Source organism: Schistocerca gregaria, chromosome 4 (genome assembly GCF_023897955.1).
Source record: "Schistocerca gregaria isolate iqSchGreg1 chromosome 4, iqSchGreg1.2, whole genome shotgun sequence".
NCBI lineage: Eukaryota > Metazoa > Arthropoda > Insecta > Orthoptera > Acrididae > Schistocerca > Schistocerca gregaria.
The window spans coordinates 13,036,426-13,057,560 of record NC_064923.1 but is presented as its reverse complement, the minus strand read 5'-3'; the positions used below and the strand labels follow the sequence as shown (position 1 = coordinate 13,057,560).

The 21,135-nt window shown below is 46.0% G+C and overlaps 14 non-coding genes across 14 annotated transcripts; all 14 read right to left on the bottom strand.

Annotated features, from left to right (window-relative positions):
- Positions 1–1,064: 1,064 nt before the first annotated feature.
- Trnat-agu (transfer RNA threonine (anticodon AGU)) lies at positions 1,065–1,136 on the bottom strand. The gene has a single exon. It is a non-coding gene; the product is annotated as a tRNA-Thr (tRNA).
- A 1,440-nt stretch (positions 1,137–2,576) lies between these two features.
- On the bottom strand, positions 2,577–2,648 carry Trnat-agu (transfer RNA threonine (anticodon AGU)). The gene has a single exon. It is a non-coding gene; the product is annotated as a tRNA-Thr (tRNA).
- Positions 2,649–4,101: 1,453 nt separating this feature from the next.
- Trnat-agu (transfer RNA threonine (anticodon AGU)) lies at positions 4,102–4,173 on the bottom strand. Its single transcript has one exon. It is a non-coding gene; the product is annotated as a tRNA-Thr (tRNA).
- A 1,438-nt stretch (positions 4,174–5,611) lies between these two features.
- Trnat-agu (transfer RNA threonine (anticodon AGU)) lies at positions 5,612–5,683 on the bottom strand. Its single transcript has one exon. It is a non-coding gene; the product is annotated as a tRNA-Thr (tRNA).
- Positions 5,684–7,123: 1,440 nt separating this feature from the next.
- Trnat-agu (transfer RNA threonine (anticodon AGU)) lies at positions 7,124–7,195 on the bottom strand. Its single transcript has one exon. It is a non-coding gene; the product is annotated as a tRNA-Thr (tRNA).
- A 1,462-nt stretch (positions 7,196–8,657) lies between these two features.
- On the bottom strand, positions 8,658–8,729 carry Trnat-agu (transfer RNA threonine (anticodon AGU)). The gene has a single exon. It is a non-coding gene; the product is annotated as a tRNA-Thr (tRNA).
- A 1,438-nt stretch (positions 8,730–10,167) lies between these two features.
- Positions 10,168–10,239, bottom strand: Trnat-agu (transfer RNA threonine (anticodon AGU)). The gene has a single exon. It is a non-coding gene; the product is annotated as a tRNA-Thr (tRNA).
- A 1,447-nt stretch (positions 10,240–11,686) lies between these two features.
- Positions 11,687–11,758, bottom strand: Trnat-agu (transfer RNA threonine (anticodon AGU)). Its single transcript has one exon. It is a non-coding gene; the product is annotated as a tRNA-Thr (tRNA).
- Positions 11,759–13,199: 1,441 nt separating this feature from the next.
- Positions 13,200–13,271, bottom strand: Trnat-agu (transfer RNA threonine (anticodon AGU)). Its single transcript has one exon. It is a non-coding gene; the product is annotated as a tRNA-Thr (tRNA).
- A 1,448-nt stretch (positions 13,272–14,719) lies between these two features.
- Positions 14,720–14,791, bottom strand: Trnat-agu (transfer RNA threonine (anticodon AGU)). Its single transcript has one exon. It is a non-coding gene; the product is annotated as a tRNA-Thr (tRNA).
- A 1,438-nt stretch (positions 14,792–16,229) lies between these two features.
- Trnat-agu (transfer RNA threonine (anticodon AGU)) lies at positions 16,230–16,301 on the bottom strand. Its single transcript has one exon. It is a non-coding gene; the product is annotated as a tRNA-Thr (tRNA).
- Positions 16,302–17,751: 1,450 nt separating this feature from the next.
- On the bottom strand, positions 17,752–17,823 carry Trnat-agu (transfer RNA threonine (anticodon AGU)). The gene has a single exon. It is a non-coding gene; the product is annotated as a tRNA-Thr (tRNA).
- A 1,471-nt stretch (positions 17,824–19,294) lies between these two features.
- Trnat-agu (transfer RNA threonine (anticodon AGU)) lies at positions 19,295–19,366 on the bottom strand. Its single transcript has one exon. It is a non-coding gene; the product is annotated as a tRNA-Thr (tRNA).
- A 1,453-nt stretch (positions 19,367–20,819) lies between these two features.
- Positions 20,820–20,891, bottom strand: Trnat-agu (transfer RNA threonine (anticodon AGU)). The gene has a single exon. It is a non-coding gene; the product is annotated as a tRNA-Thr (tRNA).
- Between the last annotated feature and the right edge of the window lie 244 nt (positions 20,892–21,135).

Genomic DNA, 21,135 nt, shown 5'->3' with positions numbered 1-21,135 from the left:
TAAGAGCCCTATGTTCTACCGACTGAGCTAGCCGCGCTGCCTCGGTGAGTATATGCCGGTTAGCACGTCACACAGTACTCGTTTGGTTTGATTGGTCCCATACAGAACCTCCCCATGTTGCCTAATGTTTTCCTAACGTCACACTCGTCACGTAGTTCACTTTTATTTCATAATCATTTCTGAGAGGTAACAGAATTGCATGACAACCTGCAGAGCTAGTTTCGTCAAAATTAACACACATACTTGATGTGACTCATAAGCCGAACGAGTTACTTTCCGACGTTATTTTAGATGTGCAAGTGCCAGTCAAAAACACGCGGCGACGGCAATATGCAAACCAATTCGCTAGTTAACACCGGTCTTGTTGTGCGTGTTTTAAGCTGAAGAGCATCTCCAAGCAGAAAATGGTCAACAGCAACATTCACACGGTTCCGTACTGCTCAAGTGCTACACTAAAACGGTATGTTTCTTTTTCAGATCTGGAAAAACACGACCGAGAGAGGAATCAAACACGCAATCTTCGGATACGAAGTCCGACGCCTTATCCATTAGGCCACACGGTCACTGACAAACAAGTGGAACTTATATACGACTCATCTCAAAACGCTCACACCACTGAGGAGTTGTGTTTTCGTTCTACACAGACGCTGCCCCTTGCTCTTTCCCACCCATTTGATACATTCAACCTGCTACGAGACCTACCAAATATAGACTGGGAAACTAAACCACCCACTTTGTGCATTCGGAAATGTAAGGCAGGGCGTCCCTCGCCGCATTTGCTACGATGTCCATTTGCTACTTCTGCAGAAGTGGCGGCGGCGACGACGACGACGACGACAACCGCGGAAGGCTCTGAGATATGTGAGAAATACATCTATAAAATATATTTCAGACTGTCCCATCCCACCTTATGCTGTACCGCTTTGGCAAATGCTTTATCTGCGCCATTCGCCTTAATCACATCTGAGAGTAATTCTTAATAAAACGCCTCTCGCTAATTGTTAGTCATCCCAAATACTGTTTGCTATAAGGCCACGACGCGCAACTGATATCCAAAATTCGTCTGCCTCCTGTGAGGATCGAACTCACGACCCCTGGTTTACTAGACCAGTGCTCTGCCACTGAGCTAAAGAGGCGCGGCCTAGCGGTACTTTTGTTACTTCATCCTTACGGTCGTCTGGATCATCAGACTTCAGCTGACAACACTTCATATTACCGTCTAATATTTGCAGCTATGGCGACCCATTACTGCTTGCCTACACATCTGACACGTAAACGAAGTGCTCTCCAAATAACACCACATGCATTTCAGAACATGTCTTTCACACATGTCTACAAAATCACCTTCACCTTCAAATACAGTTTCGTAGCGACTGACGGAGACGTAGGCAAAGTTTAAAGTTGCTATTTCCATTACATCACGTTAATCAGAAAAACGGTAAGTTACATCTGCAGAGGAACAAAATTCCATTCCTCCCCACGTGGGGATAGAACCCACGACCCTGGGATTAAGAGCCTTATGTTCTACCGACTGAGCTAGCCGCGCTGCCTCGGTGAGTATATGCCGGTTAGCACGTCACACAGTACTCGTTTGGGTTGATTGGTCCCATACAGAACCTCCCCATGTTGCCTAATGTTTTCCTAACGTCACACTCGTCACGTAGTTCACTTTTATTTCATAATCATTTCTGAGAGGTAACAGAATTGCATGACAACCTGCAGAGCTAGTTTCGTCAAAATTGACACACATACTTGATGTGACTCATAAGCCGAACGAGTTACTTTCCGACGTTATTTTAGATGTGCAAGTGCCAGTTAAAAACACGCGGCGACGGCAATATGCAAACCAATTCGCTAGTTAACACCGGTCTTGTTGTGCGTGTTTTAAGCTGAAGAGCATCTCCAAGCAGAAAATGGTCAACAGCAACATTCACACGGTTCCGTACTGCTCAAGTGCTACACTAAAACGGTATGTTTCTTTTTCAGATCTGGAAAAACACGACCGAGAGAGGAATCAAACACGCAATCTTCGGATACGAAGTCCGACGCCTTATCCATTAGGCCACACGGTCACTGACAAACAAGTGGATCTTATATACGACTCATCTCAAAACGCTCACACCACTGAGGAGTTGTGTTTTCGTTCTACACAGACGCTGCCCCTTGCTCTTTCCCACCCATTTGATATATTCAACCTGCTACGAGACCTACCAAATATAGACTGGGAAACTAAACCACACACTTTGTGCATTCGGAAATGTAAGGCAGGGCGTCCCTCGCCGCATTTGCTACGATGTCCATTTGCTACTTCTGCAGAAGTGGCGGCGGCGACGACGACGACGACGACGACAACCGCGGAAGGCTCTGAGATATGTGAGAAATACATCTATAAAATATATTTCAGACTGTCCCATCCCACCTTATGCTGTACCGCTTTGGCAAATGCTTTATCTGCGCCATTCGCCTTAATCACATCTGAGAGTAATTCTTAATAAAACGCCTCTCGCTAATTGTTAGTCATCCCAGATACTGTTTGCTATAAGGCCACGACGCGCAACTGATATCCAAAATTCGTCTGCCTCCTGTGAGGATCGAACTCACGACCCCTGGTTTACTAGACCAGTGCTCTGCCACTGAGCTAAAGAGGCGCGGCCTAGCGGTACTTTTGCGTACTTCATCCTTACGGTCGTCTGGATCATCAGACTTCAGCTGACAACACTTCATATTACCGTCTAATATTTGCAGCTATGGCGACCCATTACTGCTTGGCTACACATCTGACACGTAAACGAAGTGCTCTCCAAATAACACCACTTGCATTTCAGAACATGTCTTTCACACATGTCTACAAAATCACCTTCACCTTCAAATACAGTTTCGTAGCGACTGACGGAGACGTAGGCAAAGTTTAAAGTTGCTATTTCCATTACATCACGTTAATCAGAAAAACGGTAAGTTACATCTGCAGAGGAACAAAATTCCGTTCCTCTCCACGTGAGGCTCGAACCCACGACCCTGGGATTAAGAGCCCTATGTTCTACCGACTGAGCTAGCCGCGCTGCCTCGGTGAGTATATGCCGGTTAGCACGTCACACAGTACTCGTTTGGTTTGATTGGTCCCATACAGAACCTCCCCATGTTGCCTAATGTTTTCCTAACGTCACACTCGTCACGTAGTTCACTTTTATTTCATAATCATTTCTGAGAGGTAACAGAATTGCATGACAACCTGCAGAGCTAGTTTCGTCAAAATTAACACACATACTTGATGTGACTCATAAGCCGAACGAGTTACTTTCCGACGTTATTTTAGATGTGCAAGTGCCAGTCAAAAACACGCGGCGACGGCAATATGCAAACCAATTCGCTAGTTAACACCGGTCTTGTTGTGCGTGTTTTAAGCTGAAGAGCATCTCAAAGCAGAAAATGGTCAACAGCAACATTCACACGGTTCCGTACTGCTCAAGTGCTACACTAAAACGGTATGTTTCTTTTTCAGATCTGGAAAAACACGACCGAGAGAGGAATCAAACACGCAATCTTCGGATACGAAGTCCGACGCATTATCCATTAGGCCACACGGTCACTGACAAACAAGTGGAACTTATATACGACTCATCTCAAAACGCTCACACCACTGAGGAGTTGTGTTTTCGTTCTACACAGACGCTGCCCCTTGCTCTTTCCCACCCATTTGATACATTCAACCTGCTACGAGACCTACCAAATATAGACTGGGAAACTAAACCACCCACTTTGTGCATTCGGAAATGTAAGGCAGGGCGTCCCTCGCCGCATTTGCTACGATGTCCATTTGCTACTTCTGCAGAAGTGGCGGCGGCGACGACGACGACGACGACGACGACGACGACGACAACCGCGGAAGGCTCTGAGATATGTGAGAAATACATCTATAAAATATATTTCAGACTGTCCCATCCCACCTTATGCTGTACCGCTTTGGCAAATGCTTTATCTGCGCCATTCGCCTTAATCACATCTGAGAGTAATTCTTAATAAAACGCCTCTCGCTAATTGTTAGTCATCCCAGATACTGTTTGCTATAAGGCCACGACGCGCAACTGATATCCAAAATTCGTCTGCCTCCTGTGAGGATCGAACTCACGACCCCTCGTTTACTAGACCAGTGCTCTGCCACTGAGCGAAAGAGGCGCGGCCTAGCGGTACTTTTGCGTACTTCATCCTTACGGTCGTCTGGATCATCAGACTTCAGCTGACAACACTTCATATTACCGTCTAATATTTGCAGCTATGGCGACCCATTACTGCTTGCCTACACATCTGACACGTAAAGGAAGTGCTCTCCAAATAACACCACTTGCATTTCAGAACATGTCTTTCACACATGTCTACAAAATCACCTTCACCTTCAAATACAGTTTCGTAGCGACTGACGGAGACGTAGGCAAAGTTTAAAGTTGCTATTTCCATTACATCACGTTAATCAGAAAAACGGTAAGTTACATCTGCAGAGGAACAAAATTCCGTTCCTCCCCACGTGAGGCTCGAACCCACGACCCTGGGATTAAGAGCCCTATGTTCTACCGACTGAGCTAGCCGCGCTGCCTCGGTGAGTATATGCCGGTTAGCACGTCACACAGTACTCGTTTGGTTTGATTGGTCCCATACAGAACCTCCCCATGTTGCCTAATGTTTTCCTAACGTCACACTCGTCACGTAGTTCACTTTTATTTCATAATCATTTCTGAGAGGTAACAGAATTGCATGACAACCTGCAGAGCTAGTTTCGTCAAAATTAACACACATACTTGATGTGACTCATAAGCCGAACGAGTTACTTTCCGACGTTATTTTAGATGTGCAAGTGCCAGTCAAAAACACGCGGCGACGGCAATATGCAAACCAATTCGCTAGTTAACACCGGTCTTGTTGTGCGTGTTTTAAGCTGAAGAGCATCTCCAAGCAGAAAATGGTCAACAGCAACATTCACACGGTTCCGTACTGCTCAAGTGCTACACTAAAACGGTATGTTTCTTTTTCAGATCTGGAAAAACACGACCGAGAGAGGAATCAAACACGCAATCTTCGGATACGAAGTCCGACGCCTTATCCATTAGGCCACACGGTCACTGACAAACAAGAGGAACTTATATACGACTCATCTCAAAACGCTCACACCACTGAGGAGTTGTGTTTTCGTTCTACACAGACGCTGCCCCTTGCTCTTTCCCACCCATTTGATACATTCAACCTGCTACGAGACCTACCAAATATAGACTGGGAAACTAAACCACCCACTTTGTGCATTCGGAAATGTAAGGCAGGGCGTCCCTCGCCGCATTTGCTACGATGTCCATTTGCTACTTCTGCAGAAGTGGCGGCGGCGACGACGACGACGACGACAACCGCGGAAGGCTCTGAGATATGTGAGAAATACATCTATAAAATATATTTCAGACTGTCCCATCCCACCTTATGCTGTACCGCTTTGGCAAATGCTTTATCTGCGCCATTCGCCTTAATCACATCTGAGAGTAATTCTTAATAAAACGCCTCTCGCTAATTGTTAGTCATCCCAAATACTGTTTGCTATAAGGCCACGACGCGCAACTGATATCCAAAATTCGTCTGCCTCCTGTGAGGATCGAACTCACGACCCCTGGTTTACTAGACCAGTGCTCTGCCACTGAGCTAAAGAGGCGCGGCCTAGCGGTACTTTTGTTACTTCATCCTTACGGTCGTCTGGATCATCAGACTTCAGCTGACAACACTTCATATTACCGTCTAATATTTGCAGCTATGGCGACCCATTACTGCTTGCCTACACATCTGACACGTAAACGAAGTGCTCTCCAAATAACACCACATGCATTTCAGAACATGTCTTTCACACATGTCTACAAAATCACCTTCACCTTCAAATACAGTTTCGTAGCGACTGACGGAGACGTAGGCAAAGTTTAAAGTTGCTATTTCCATTACATCACGTTAATCAGAAAAACGGTAAGTTACATCTGCAGAGGAACAAAATTCCATTCCTCCCCACGTGGGGATAGAACCCACGACCCTGGGATTAAGAGCCTTATGTTCTACCGACTGAGCTAGCCGCGCTGCCTCGGTGAGTATATGCCGGTTAGCACGTCACACAGTACTCGTTTGGGTTGATTGGTCCCATACAGAACCTCCCCATGTTGCCTAATGTTTTCCTAACGTCACACTCGTCACGTAGTTCACTTTTATTTCATAATCATTTCTGAGAGGTAACAGAATTGCATGACAACCTGCAGAGCTAGTTTCGTCAAAATTGACACACATACTTGATGTGACTCATAAGCCGAACGAGTTACTTTCCGACGTTATTTTAGATGTGCAAGTGCCAGTTAAAAACACGCGGCGACGGCAATATGCAAACCAATTCGCTAGTTAACACCGGTCTTGTTGTGCGTGTTTTAAGCTGAAGAGCATCTCCAAGCAGAAAATGGTCAACAGCAACATTCACACGGTTCCGTACTGCTCAAGTGCTACACTAAAACGGTATGTTTCTTTTTCAGATCTGGAAAAACACGACCGAGAGAGGAATCAAACACGCAATCTTCGGATACGAAGTCCGACGCCTTATCCATTAGGCCACACGGTCACTGACAAACAAGTGGATCTTATATACGACTCATCTCAAAACGCTCACACCACTGAGGAGTTGTGTTTTCGTTCTACACAGACGCTGCCCCTTGCTCTTTCCCACCCATTTGATATATTCAACCTGCTACGAGACCTACCAAATATAGACTGGGAAACTAAACCACACACTTTGTGCATTCGGAAATGTAAGGCAGGGCGTCCCTCGCCGCATTTGCTACGATGTCCATTTGCTACTTCTGCAGAAGTGGCGGCGGCGACGACGACGACGACGACGACAACCGCGGAAGGCTCTGAGATATGTGAGAAATACATCTATAAAATATATTTCAGACTGTCCCATCCCACCTTATGCTGTACCGCTTTGGCAAATGCTTTATCTGCGCCATTCGCCTTAATCACATCTGAGAGTAATTCTTAATAAAACGCCTCTCGCTAATTGTTAGTCATCCCAGATACTGTTTGCTATAAGGCCACGACGCGCAACTGATATCCAAAATTCGTCTGCCTCCTGTGAGGATCGAACTCACGACCCCTGGTTTACTAGACCAGTGCTCTGCCACTGAGCGAAAGAGGCGCGGCCTAGCGGTACTTTTGCGTACTTCATCCTTACGGTCGTCTGGATCATCAGACTTCAGCTGACAACACTTCATATTACCGTCTAATATTTGCAGCTATGGCGACCCATTACTGCTTGGCTACACATCTGACACGTAAACGAAGTGCTCTCCAAATAACACCACTTGCATTTCAGAACATGTCTTTCACACATGTCTACAAAATCACCTTCACCTTCAAATACAGTTTCGTAGCGACTGACGGAGACGTAGGCAAAGTTTAAAGTTGCTATTTCCATTACATCACGTTAATCAGAAAAACGGTAAGTTACATCTGCAGAGGAACAAAATTCCGTTCCTCTCCACGTGAGGCTCGAACCCACGACCCTGGGATTAAGAGCCCTATGTTCTACCGACTGAGCTAGCCGCGCTGCCTCGGTGAGTATATGCCGGTTAGCACGTCACACAGTACTCGTTTGGTTTGATTGGTCCCATACAGAACCTCCCCATGTTGCCTAATGTTTTCCTAACGTCACACTCGTCACGTAGTTCACTTTTATTTCATAATCATTTCTGAGAGGTAACAGAATTGCATGACAACCTGCAGAGCTAGTTTCGTCAAAATTAACACACATACTTGATGTGACTCATAAGCCGAACGAGTTACTTTCCGACGTTATTTTAGATGTGCAAGTGCCAGTCAAAAACACGCGGCGACGGCAATATGCAAACCAATTCGCTAGTTAACACCGGTCTTGTTGTGCGTGTTTTAAGCTGAAGAGCATCTCAAAGCAGAAAATGGTCAACAGCAACATTCACACGGTTCCGTACTGCTCAAGTGCTACACTAAAACGGTATGTTTCTTTTTCAGATCTGGAAAAACACGACCGAGAGAGGAATCAAACACGCAATCTTCGGATACGAAGTCCGACGCATTATCCATTAGGCCACACGGTCACTGACAAACAAGTGGAACTTATATACGACTCATCTCAAAACGCTCACACCACTGAGGAGTTGTGTTTTCGTTCTACACAGACGCTGCCCCTTGCTCTTTCCCACCCATTTGATACATTCAACCTGCTACGAGACCTACCAAATATAGACTGGGAAACTAAACCACCCACTTTGTGCATTCGGAAATGTAAGGCAGGGCGTCCCTCGCCGCATTTGCTACGATGTCCATTTGCTACTTCTGCAGAAGTGGCGGCGGCGACGACGACGACGACGACGACGACGACGACGACGACGACGACAACCGCGGAAGGCTCTGAGATATGTGAGAAATACATCTATAAAATATATTTCAGACTGTCCCATCCCACCTTATGCTGTACCGCTTTGGCAAATGCTTTATCTGCGCCATTCGCCTTAATCACATCTGAGAGTAATTGTTAATAAAACGCCTCTCGCTAATTGTTAGTCATCCCAGATACTGTTTGCTATAAGGCCACGACGCGCAACTGATATCCAAAATTCGTCTGCCTCCTGTGAGGATCGAACTCACGACCCCTGGTTTACTAGACCAGTGCTCTGCCACTGAGCTAAAGAGGCGCGGCCTAGCGGTACTTTTGCGTACTTCATCCTTACGGTCGTCTGTATTATCAGACTTCAGCTGATAACACTTCATATTACCGTCTAATATTTGCAGCTATGGCGACCCATTACTGCTTGCCTACACATCTGACACGTAAAGGAAGTGCTCTCCAAATAACACCACTTGCATTTCAGAACATGTCTTTCACACATTCCTACAAAATCACCTTCACCTTCAAATACAGTTTCGTAGCGACTGACGGAGACGTAGGCAAAGTTTAAAGTTGCTATTGCCATTACATCACGTTAATCAGAAAAACGGTAAGTTACATCTGCAGAGGAACAAAATTCCGTTCCTCCCCACGTGTGGCTCGAACCCACGACCCTGGGATTAAGAGCCCTATGTTCTACCGACTGAGCTAGCCGCGCTGCCTCGGTGAGTATATGCCGGTTAGCACGTCACACAGTACTCGTTTGGTTTGATTGGTCCCATACAGAACCTCCCCATGTTGCCTAATGTTTTCCTAACGTCACACTCGTCACGTAGTTCACTTTTATTTCATAATCATTTCTGAGAGGTAACAGAATTGCATGACAACCTGCAGAGCTAGTTTCGTCAAAATTAACACACATACTTGATGTGACTCATAAGCCGAACGAGTTACTTTCCGACGTTATTTTAGATGTGCAAGTGCCAGTCAAAAACACGCGGCGACGGCAATATGCAAACCAATTCGCTAGTTAACACCGGTCTTGTTGTGCGTGTTTTAAGCTGAAGAGCATCTCCAAGCAGAAAATGGTCAACAGCAACATTCACACGGTTCCGTACTGCTCAAGTGCTACACTAAAACGGTATGTTTCTTTTTCAGATCTGGAAAAACACGACCGAGAGAGGAATCAAACACGCAATCTTCGGATACGAAGTCCGACGCCTTATCCATTAGGCCACACGGTCACTGACAAACAAGTGGAACTTATATACGACTCATCTCAAAACGCTCACACCACTGAGGAGTTGTGTTTTCGTTCTACACAGACGCTGCCCCTTGCTCTTTCCCACCCATTTGATACATTCAACCTGCTACGAGACCTACCAAATATAGACTGGGAAACTAAACCACCCACTTTGTGCATTCGGAAATGTAAGGCAGGGCGTCCCTCGCCGCATTTGCTACGATGTCCATTTGCTACTTCTGCAGAAGTGGCGGCGGCGACGACGACGACGACGACAACCGCGGAAGGCTCTGAGATATGTGAGAAATACATCTATAAAATATATTTCAGACTGTCCCATCCCACCTTATGCTGTACCGCTTTGGCAAATGCTTTATCTGCGCCATTCGCCTTAATCACATCTGAGAGTAATTCTTAATAAAACGCCTCTCGCTAATTGTTAGTCATCCCAGATACTGTTTGCTATAAGGCCACGACGCGCAACTGATATCCAAAATTCGTCTGCCTCCTGTGAGGATCGAACTCACGACCCCTGGTTTACTAGACCAGTGCTCTGCCACTGAGCTAAAGAGGCGCGGCCTAGCGGTACTTTTGCGTACTTCATCCTTACGGTCGTCTGTATTATCAGACTTCAGCTGATAACACTTCATATTACCGTCTAATATTTGCAGCTATGGCGACCCATTACTGCTTGCCTACACATCTGACACGTAAAGGAAGTGCTCTCCAAATAACACCACTTGCATTTCAGAACATGTCTTTCACACATTCCTACAAAATCACCTTCACCTTCAAATACAGTTTCGTAGCGACTGACGGAGACGTAGGCAAAGTTTAAAGTTGCTATTGCCATTACATCACGTTAATCAGAAAAACGGTAAGTTACATCTGCAGAGGAACAAAATTCCGTTCCTCCCCACGTGAGGCTCGAACCCACGACCCTGGGATTAACAGCCCTATGTTCTACCGACTGAGCTAGCCGCGCTGCCTCGGTGAGTATATGCCGGTTAGCACGTCACACAGTACTCGTTTGGTTTGATTGGTCCCATACAGAACCTCCCCATGTTGCCTAATGTTTTCCTAACGTCACACTCGTCACGTAGTTCACTTTTATTTCATAATCATTTCTGAGAGGTAACAGAATTGCATGACAACCTGCAGAGCTAGTTTCGTCAAAATTAACACACATACTTGATGTGACTCATAAGCCGAACGAGTTACTTTCCGACGTTATTTTAGATGTGCAAGTGCCAGTCAAAAACACGCGGCGACGGCAATATGCAAACCAATTCGCTAGTTAACACCGGTCTTGTTGTGCGTGTTTTAAGCTGAAGAGCATCTCCAAGCAGAAAATGGTCAACAGCAACATTCACACGGTTCCGTACTGCTCAAGTGCTACACTAAAACGGTATGTTTCTTTTTCAGATCTGGAAAAACACGACCGAGAGAGGAATCAAACACGCAATCTTCGGATACGAAGTCCGACGCCTTATCCATTAGGCCACACGGTCACTGACAAACAAGTGGAACTTATATACGACTCATCTCAAAACGCTCACACCACTGAGAAGTTGTGTTTTCGTTCTACACAGACGCTGCCCCTTGCTCTTTCCCACCCATTTGATACATTCAACCTGCTACGAGACCTACCAAATATAGACTGGGAAACTAAACCACACACTTTGTGCATTCGGAAATGTAAGGCAGGGCGTCCCTCGCCGCATTTGCTACGATGTCCATTTGCTACTTCTGCAGAAGTGGCGGCGGCGACGACGACGACGACGACGACGACGACAACCGCGGAAGGCTCTGAGATATGTGAGAAATACATCTATAAAATATATTTCAGACTGTCCCATCCCACCTTATGCTGTACCGCTTTGGCAAATGCTTTATCTGCGCCATTCGCCTTAATCACATCTGAGAGTAATTCTTAATAAAACGCCTCTCGCTAATTGTTAGTCATCCCAAATACTGTTTGCTATAAGGCCACGACGCGCAACTGATATCCAAAGTTCGTCTGCCTCCTGTGAGGATCGAACTCACGACCCCTGGTTTACTAGACCAGTGCTCTGCCACTGAGCTAAAGAGGCGCGGCCTAGAGGTACTTTTGCGTACTTCATCCTTACGGTCGTCTGGATCATCAGACTTCAGCTGATAACACTTCATATTACCGTCTAATATTTGCAGCTATGGCGACCCATTACTGCTTGGCTACACATCTGACACGTACAGGAAGTGCTCTCCAATTAACACCACTTGCATTTCAGAACATGTCTTTCACACATTCCTACAAAATCACCTTCACCTTCAAATACAGTTTCGTAGCGACTGACGGAGACGTAGGCAAAGTTTAAAGTTGCTATTGCCATTACATCACGTTAATCAGAAAAACGGTAAGTTACATCTGCAGAGGAACAAAATTCCGTTCCTCCCCACGTGAGGCTCGAACCCACGACCCTGGGATTAAGAGCCCTATGTTCTACCGACTGAGCTAGCCGCGCTGCCTCGGTGAGTATATGCCGGTTAGCACGTCACACAGTACTCGTTTGGTTTGATTGGTCCCATACAGAACCTCCCCATGTTGCCTAATGTTTTCCTAACGTCACACTCGTCACGTAGTTCACTTTTATTTCATAATCATTTCTGAGAGGTAACAGAATTGCATGACAACCTGCAGAGCTAGTTTCGTCAAAATTAACACACATACTTGATGTGACTCATAAGCCGAACGAGTTACTTTCCGACGTTATTTTAGATGTGCAAGTGCCAGTCAAAAACACGCGGCGACGGCAATATGCAAACCAATTCGCTAGTTAACACCGGTCTTGTTGTGCGTGTTTTAAGCTGAAGAGCATCTCCAAGCAGAAAATGGTCAACAGCAACATTCACACGGTTCCGTACTGCTCAAGTGCTACACTAAAACGGTATGTTTCTTTTTCAGATCTGGAAAAACACGACCGAGAGAGGAATCAAACACGCAATCTTCGGATACGAAGTCCGACGCCTTATCCATTAGGCCACACGGTCACTGACAAACAAGTGGAACTTATATACGACTCATCTCAAAACGCTCACACCACTGAGGAGTTGTGTTTTCGTTCTACACAGACGCTGCCCCTTGCTCTTTCCCACCCATTTGATACATTCAACCTGCTACGAGACCTACCAAATATAGACTGGGAAACTAAACCACCCACTTTGTGCATTCGGAAATGTAAGGCAGGGCGTCCCTCGCCGCATTTGCTACGATGTCCATTTGCTACTTCTGCAGAAGTGGCGACGACGACGACGACGACGACGACGACAACCGCGGAAGGCTCTGAGATATGTGAGAAATACATCTATAAAATATATTTCAGACTGTCCCATCCCACCTTATGCTGTACCGCTTTGGCAAATGCTTTATCTGCGCCATTCGCCTTAATCACATCTGAGAGTAATTCTTAATAAAACGCCTCTCGCTAATTGTTAGTCATCCCAAATACTGTTTGCTATAAGGCCACGACGCGCAACTGATATCCAAAATTCGTCTGCCTCCTGTGAGGATCGAACTCACGACCCCTGGTTCACTAGACCAGTGCTCTGCCACTGAGCTAAAGAGGCGCGGCCTAGCGGTACTTTTGCGTACTTCATCCTTACGGTCGTCTGGATCATCAGACTTCAGCTGACAACACTTCATATTACCGTCTAATATTTGCAGCTATGGCGACCCATTACTGCTTGCCTACACATCTGACACGTAAACGAAGTGCTCTCCAAATAACACCACTTGCATTTCAGAACATGTCTTTCACACATGTCTACAAAATCACCTTCACCTTCAAATACAGTTTCGTAGCGACTGACGGAGACGTAGGCAAAGTTTAAAGTTGCTATTTCCATTACATCACGTTAATCAGAAAAACGGTAAGTTACATCTGCAGAGGAACAAAATTCTTTTCCTCCCCACGTGGGGATAGAAATCACGACCCTGGGATTAAGAGCCTTATGTTCTACCGACTGAGCTAGCCGCGCTGCCTCGGTGAGTATATGCCGGTTAGCACGTCACACAGTACTCGTTTGGGTTGATTGGTCCCATACAGAACCTCCCCATGTTGCCTAATGTTTTCCTAACGTCACACTCGTCACGTAGTTCACTTTTATTTCATAATCATTTATGAGAGGTAACAGAATTGCATGACAACCTGCAGAGCTAGTTTCGTCAAAATTAACACACATACTTGATGTGACTCATAAGCCGAACGAGTTACTTTCCGACGTTATTTTAGATGTGCAAGTGCCAGTCAAAAACACGCGGCGACGGCAATATGCAAACCAATTCGCTGGTTAACACCGGTCTTGTTGTGCGTGTTTCAAGCTCAAGAGCATCTCCAAGCAGAAAATGGTCAACAGCAACGTTCACACGGTTTCGTACTGCTCAAGTGCTACACTAAAACGGTATGTTTCTTTTTCAGATCTGGAAAAACACGACCGAGAGAGGAAATCAAACACGCAATCTTCGGATACGAAGTCCGACGCCTTATCCATTAGGCCACACGGTCACTGACAAACAAGTGGAACTTATATACGACTCATCTCAAAACGCTCACACCACTGAGGAGTTGTGTTTTCGTTCTACACAGACGCTGCCCCTTGCTCTTTCCCACCCATTTGATACTTTCAACCTGCTACGAGACCTACCAAATATAGACTGGGAAACTAAACCACCCACTTTGTGCATTCGGAAATGTAAGGCAGGGCGTCCCTCGCCGCATTTGCTACGATGTCCATTTGCTACTTCTGCAGAAGTGGCGGCGGCGACGACGACGACGACGACGACGACGACAACCGCGGAAGGCTCTGAGATATGTGAGAAATACATCTATAAAATGTATTTCAGACTGTCCCATCCCACCTTATGCTGTACCGCTTTGGCAAATGCTTTATCTGCGCCATTCGCCTTGATCACATCTGAGAGTAATTCTTAATAAAACGCCTCTCGCTAATTGTTAGTCATCCCAGATACTGTTTGCTATAAGGCCACGACGCGCAACTGATATCCAAAATTCGTCTGCCTCCTGTGAGGATCGAACTCACGACCCCTGGTTCACTAGACCAGTGCTCTGCCACTGAGCTAAAGAGGCGCGGCCTAGCGGTACTTTTGCGTACTTCATCCTTACGGTCGTCTGGATCATCAGACTTCAGCTGACAACACTTCATATTACCGTCTAATATTTGCAGCTATGGCGACCCATTACTGCTTGCCTACACATCTGACACGTAAAGGAAGTGCTCTCCAAATAACACCACTTGCATTTCAGAACATGTCTTTCACACATGTCTACAAAATCACCTTCACCTTCAAATACAGTTTCGTAGCGACTGACGGAGACGTAGGCAAAGTTTAAAGTTGCTATTTCCATTACATCACGTTAATCAGAAAAACGGTAAGTTACATCTGCAGAGGAACAAAATTCCGTTCCTCCCCATGTGGGGATCGAACCCACGACCCTGGGATTAAGAGCCTTATGTTCTACCGACTGAGCTAGCCGCGCTGCCTCGGTGAGTATATGCCGGTTAGCACGTCACACAGTACTCGTTTGGGTTGATTGGTCCCATACAGAACCTCCCCATGTTGCCTAATGTTTTCCTAACGTCACACTCGTCACGTAGTTCACTTTTATTTCATAATCATTTCTGAGAGGTAACAGAATTGCATGACAACCTGCAGAGCTAGTTTCGTCAAAATTAACACACATACTTGATGTGACTCATAAGCCGAACGAGTTACTTTCCGACGTTATTTTAGATGTGCAAGTGCCAGTCAAAAACACGTGGCGACGGCAATATGCAAACCAATTCGCTAGTTAACACCGGTCTTGTTGTGCGTGTTTTAAGCTGAAGAGCATCTCCAAGCAGAAAATGGTCAACAGCAACATTCACACGGTTCCGTACTGCTCAAGTGCTACACTAAAACGGTATGTTTCTTTTTCAGATCTGGAAAAACACGACCGAGAGAGGAATCAAACACGCAATCTTCGGATACGAAGTCCGACGCCTTATCCATTAGGCCACACGGTCACTGACAAACAAGTGGAACTTATATACGACTCATCTCAAAACGCTCACACCACTGAGGAGTTGGGTTTTCGTTCTACACAGACGCTGCCCCTTGCTCTTTCCCACCCATTTGATACATTCAACCTGCTACGAGACCTACCAAATATAGACTGGGAAACTAAACCACCCACTTTGTGCATTCGGAAATGTAAGGCAGGGCGTCCCTCGCCGCATTTGCTACGATGTCCATTTGCTACTTCTGCAGAAGTGGCGGCGGCGACGACGACGACGACGACAACCGCGGAAGGCTCTGAGATATGTGAGAAATACATCTATAAAATATATTTCAGACTGTCCCATCCCACCTTATGCTGTACCGCTTTGGCAAATGCTTTATCTGCGCCATTCGCCTTAATCACATCTGAGAGTAATTCTTAATAAAACGCCTCTCGCTAATTGTTAGTCATCCCAGATACTGTTTGCTATAAGGCCACGACGCGCAACTGATATCCAAAATTCGTCTGCCTCCTGTGAGGATCGAACTCACGACCCCTGGTTTACTAGACCAGTGCTCTGCCACTGAGCGAAAGAGGCGCGGCCTAGCGGTACTTTTGCGTACTTCATCCTTACGGTCGTCTGGATCATCAGACTTCAGCTGACAACACTTCATATTACCGTCTAATATTTGCAGCTATGGCGACCCATTACTGCTTGCCTACACATCTGACACGTAAAGGAAGTGCTCTCCAAATAACACCACTTGCATTTCAGAACATGTCTTTCACACATGTCTACAAAATCACCTTCACCTTCAAATACAGTTTCGTAGCGACTGACGGAGACGTAGGCAAAGTTTAAAGTTGCCATTTCCATTACATCACGTTAATCAGAAAAACGGTAAGTTACATCTGCAGAGGAACAAAATTCCGTTCCTCCCCACGTGAGGCTCGAACCCACGACCCTGGGATTAAGAGCCCTATGTTCTACCGACTGAGCTAGCCGCGCTGCCTCGGTGAGTATATGCCGGTTAGCACGTCACACAGTACTCGTTTGGTTTGATTGGTCCCATACAGAACCTCCCCATGTTGCCTAATGTTTTCCTAACGTCACACTCGTCACGTAGTTCACTTTTATTTCATAATCATTTCTGAGAGGTAACAGAATTGCATGACAACCTGCAGAGCTAGTTTCGTCAAAATTAACACACATACTTGATGTGACTCATAAGCCGAACGAGTTACTTTCCGACGTTATTTTAGATGTGCAAGTGCCAGTCAAAAACACGCGGCGACGGCAATATGCAAACCAATTCGCTAGTTAACACCGGTCTTGTTGTGCGTGTTTTAAGCTGAAGAGCATCTCCAAGCAGAAAATGGTCAACAGCAACATTCACACGGTTCCGTACTGCTCAAGTGCTACACTAAAACGGTATGTTTCTTTTTCAGATCTGGAAAAACACGACCGAGAGAGGAATCAAACACGCAATCTTCGGATACGAAGTCCGACGCCTTATCCATTAGGCCACACGGTCACTGACAAACAAGTGGAACTTATATACGACTCATCTCAAAACGCTCACACCACTGAGGAGTTGTGTTTTCGTTCTACACAGACGCTGCCCCTTGCTCTTTCCCACCCATTTGATACATTCAACCTGCTACGATACCTACCAAATATAGACTGGGAAACTAAACCACCCACTTTGTGCATTCGGAAATGTAAGGCAGGGCGTCCCTCGCCGCATTTGCTACGATGTCCATTTGCTACTTCTGCAGAAGTGGCGACGACGACGACGACGACGACGACGACGACGACGACAACCGCGGAAGGCTCTGAGATATGTGAGAAATACATCTATAAAATATATTTCAGACTGTCCCATCCCACCTTATGCTGTACCGCTTTGGCAAATGCTTTATCTGCGCCATTCGCCTTAATCACATCTGAGAGTAATTCTTAATAAAACGCCTCTGGCTAATTGTTAGTCATCCCAGATACTGTTTGCTATAAGGCCACGACGCGCAACTGATATCCAAAATTCGTCTGCCTCCTGTGAGGATCGAACTCACGACCCCTGGTTTACTAGACCAGTGCTCTGCCACTGAGCGAAAGAGGCGCGGCCTAGCGGTACTTTTGCGTACTTCATCCTTACGGTCGTCTGGATCATCAGACTTCAGCTGACAACACTTCATATTACCGTCTAATATTTGCAGCTATGGCGACCCATTACTGCTTGCCTACACATCTGACACGTAAACGAAGTGCTCTCCAAATAACACCACTTGCATTTCAGAACATGTCTTTCACACATGTCTACAAAATCACCTTCACCTTCAAATACAGTTTCGTAGCGACTGACGGAGACGTAGGCAAAGTTTAAAGTTGCCATTTCCATTACATCACGTTAATCAGAAAAACGGTAAGTTACATCTGCAGAGGAACAAAATTCCGTTCCTCCCCACGTGAGGCTCGAACCCACGACCCTGGGATTAAGAGCCCTATGTTCTACCGACTGAGCTAGCCGCGCTGCCTCGGTGAGTATATGCCGGTTAGCACGTCACACAGTACTCGTTTGGTTTGATTGGTCCCATACAGAACCTCCCCATGTTGCCTAATGTTTTCCTAACGTCACACTCGTCACGTAGTTCACTTTTATTTCATAATCATTTCTGAGAGGTAACAGAATTGCATGACAACCTGCAGAGCTAGTTTCGTCAAAATTAACACACATACTTGATGTGACTCATAAGCCGAACGAGTTACTTTCCGACGTTATTTTAGATGTGCAAGTGCCAGTCAAAAACACGCGGCGACGGCAATATGCAAACCAATTCGCTAGTTAACACCGGTCTTGTTGTGCGTGTTTTAAGCTGAAGAGCATCTCCAAGCAGAAAATGGTCAACAGCAACATTCACACGGTTCCGTACTGCTCAAGTGCTACACTAAAACGGTATGTTTCTTTTTCAGATCTGGAAAAACACGACCGAGAGAGGAATCAAACACGCAATCTTCGGATACGAAGTCCGACGCCTTATCCATTAGGCCACACGGTCACTGACAAACAAGTGGAACTTATATACGACTCATCTCAAAACGCTCACACCACTGAGGAGTTGTGTTTTCGTTCTACACAGACGCTGCCCCTTGCTCTTTCCCACCCATTTGATACATTCAACCTGCTACGAGACCTACCAAATATAGACTGGGAAACTAAACCACCCACTTTGTGCATTCGGAAATGTAAGGCAGGGCGTCCCTCGCCGCATTTGCTACGATGTCCATTTGCTACTTCTGCAGAAGTGGCGGCGGCGACGACGACGACGACGACGACGACGACGACGACGACGACGACGACGACGACGACCGCGGAAGGCTCTGAGATATGTGAGAAATACATCTATAAAATATATTTCAGACTGTCCCATCCCACCTTATGCCGTACCGCTTTGGCAAATGCTTTATCTGCGCCATTCGCCTTAATCACATCTGAGAGTAATTCTTAATAAAACGCCTCTCGCTAATTGTTAGTCATCCCAAATACTGTTTGCTATAAGGCCACGACGCGCAACTGATATCCAAAATTCGTCTGCCTCCTGTGAGGATCGAACTCACGACCCCTGGTTTACTAGACCAGTGCTCTGCCACTGAGCTAAAGAGGCGCGGCCTAGCGGTACTTTTGCGTACTTCATCCTTACGGTCGTCTGGATCATCAGACTTCAGCTGACAACACTTCATATTACCGTCTAATATTTGCAGCTATGGCGACCCATTACTGCTTGCCTACACATCTGACACGTAAACGAAGTGCTCTCCAAATAACACCACTTGCATTTCAGAACATGTCTTTCACACATGTCTACAAAATCACCTTCACCTTCAAATACAGTTTCGTAGCGACTGACGGAGACGTAGGCAAAGTTTAAAGTTGCTATTTCCATTACATCACGTTAATCAGAAAAACGGTAAGTTACATCTGCAGAGGAACAAAATTCCATTCCTCCCCACGTGGGGATAGAACCCACGACCCTGGGATTAAGAGCCTTATGTTCTACCGACTGAGCTAGCCGCGCTGCCTCGGTGAGTATATGCCGGTTAGCACGTCACACAGTACTCGTTTGGGTTGATTGGTCCCATACAGAACCTCCCCATGTTGCCTAATGTTTTCCTAACGTCACACTCGTCACGTAGTTCACTTTTATTTCATAATCATTTCTGAGAGGTAACAGAATTGCATGACAACCTGCAGAGCTAGTTTCGTCAAAATTGACACACATACTTGATGTGACTCATAAGCCGAACGAGTTACTTTCCGACGTTATTTTAGATGTGCAAGTGCCAGTCAAAAACACGCGGCGACGGCAATATGCAAACCAATTCGCTAGTTAACACCGGTCTTGTTGTGCGTGTTTTAAGCTGAAGAGCATCTCCAAGCAGAAAATGGTCAACAGCAACATTCACACGGTTCCGTACTGCTCAAGTGCTACACTAAAACGGTATGTTTCTTTTTCAGATCTGGAAAAACACGACCGAGAGAGGAATCAAACACGCAATCTTCGGATACGAAGTCCGACGCCTTATCCATTAGGCCACACGGTCACTGACAAACAAGTGGATCTTATATACGACTCATCTCAAAACGCTCACACCACTGAGGAGTTGTGTTTTCGTTCTACACAGACGCTGCCCCTTGCTCTTTCCCACCCATTTGATACATTCAACCTGCTACGAGACCTACCAAATATAGACTGGGAAACTAAACCACACACTTTGTGCATTCGGAAATGTAAGGCAGGGCGTCCCTCGCCGCATTTGCTACGATGTCCATTTGCTACTTCTGCAGAAGTGGCGGCGGCGACGACGACGACGACGACGACGACGACGACGACAACCGCGGAAGGCTCTGAGATATGTGAGAAATACATCTATAAAATATATTTCAGACTGTCCCATCCCACCTTATGCTGTACCGCTTTGGCAAATGCTTTATCTGCGCCATTCGCCTTAATCACATCTGAGAGTAATTCTTAATAAAACGCCTCTCGCTAATTGTTAGTCATCCCAGATACTGTTTGCTATAAGGCCACGACGCGCAACTGATATCCAAAATTCGTCTGCCTCCTGTGAGGATCGAACTCACGACCCCTGGTTTACTAGACCAGTGCTCTGCCACTGAGCGAAAGAGGCGCGGCCTAGCGGTACTTTTGCGTACTTCATCCTTACGGTGGTCTGGATCATCAGACTTCAGCTGACAACACTTCATATTACCGTCTAATATTTGCAGCTATGGCGACCCATTACTGCTTGCCTACACATCTGACACGTAAAGGAAGTGCTCTCCAAATAACACCACTTGCATTTCAGAACATGTCTTTCACACATGTCTACAAAATCACCTTCACCTTCAAATACAGTTTCGTAGCGACTGACG